The sequence below is a fragment of the Dermacentor andersoni genome, unplaced genomic scaffold, assembly GCF_023375885.2.
Source record: "Dermacentor andersoni unplaced genomic scaffold, qqDerAnde1_hic_scaffold ctg00000784.1, whole genome shotgun sequence".
NCBI lineage: Eukaryota > Metazoa > Arthropoda > Arachnida > Ixodida > Ixodidae > Dermacentor > Dermacentor andersoni.
The window spans coordinates 5,309-6,174 of NW_027315462.1; the positions used below are offsets into that span (position 1 = coordinate 5,309).

The 866-nt window shown below is 49.8% G+C and overlaps 1 non-coding gene across 1 annotated transcript; it reads right to left on the reverse strand.

The window, feature by feature from the left end:
- Positions 1-418: 418 nt before the first annotated feature.
- LOC140215008 (U2 spliceosomal RNA) lies at positions 419-610 on the reverse strand. The gene has a single exon (XR_011891930.1). It is a non-coding gene; the product is annotated as a U2 spliceosomal RNA (small nuclear RNA).
- Between the last annotated feature and the right edge of the window lie 256 nt (positions 611-866).

Here is an 866-nt window from a genome sequence, read left to right on the forward strand (position 1 = left end):
CGAGCTTGCGTGGCCGCGGTGGTTTACGGATCCAAGCGATAGTGAACTCCAAAATCCAGTGTTGGCTTTGAGTGGGATTCATATTGATTGCGAACCCCACGGCTAATCCTACCCCCCATCCCCCCAAGTGGCTCTTTACAGGAGACAATCATTCAGAGACATCGGACAAATAGGAATTCTGGTTCTTTCTTTTGCTTTCATTAATTTTTCTCGAAGCCCATAACTAGAAATTTGCTGGAGCGGCTGTCCCATTTGCGACGCAACAAGTGCGACGCTACACACAGATGGAGTGGCAGTTTAATTACTCTCGTGGTCCGCGAACCGGCATCGTTGCGTGTAGTATAGGAATGGTGCGTGTCAAGTCACTGCTCGCGTTGAGCTTGTGCTCTTCATTTTGATTGAATGAAGTCTCACCTAAGTGAGCGGGGCCGATCCCGGAGGTAGTGCAATACCGGGCCGACCTGCGGCGGAGGTGAAGCAGGCTTCAAGCACTCCGCCAACTTCCAAAAATAGGTTTAATATCGTGGGTCCATATAGAACCCGTATCAGATATTAAGCTGATAAGAACAGATACTACACTTTGATCTTAGCCAAAAGGCCGAGAAGCGATGTCCTTCACTTCACTTCATTGTACTACTGCCTTGTGGGCGCCCTGCCGACATGGGTAACCTCAGCAACAGCGTGGGCAATATTATAAAATTCAGCCTGTGTACAGACTCAACGCTCCCTATCTCACGGATGAACTCGCAACGCCTCAGTCTTTCGCTGTTAACGAAACGCTGTCGCGTAGAAACGAGACCCGAGTGCAAGCTTGCTTGTAACGCGAAACCAACCAAGGCAACCTCGTAGAAAACGGAACAGGCGAG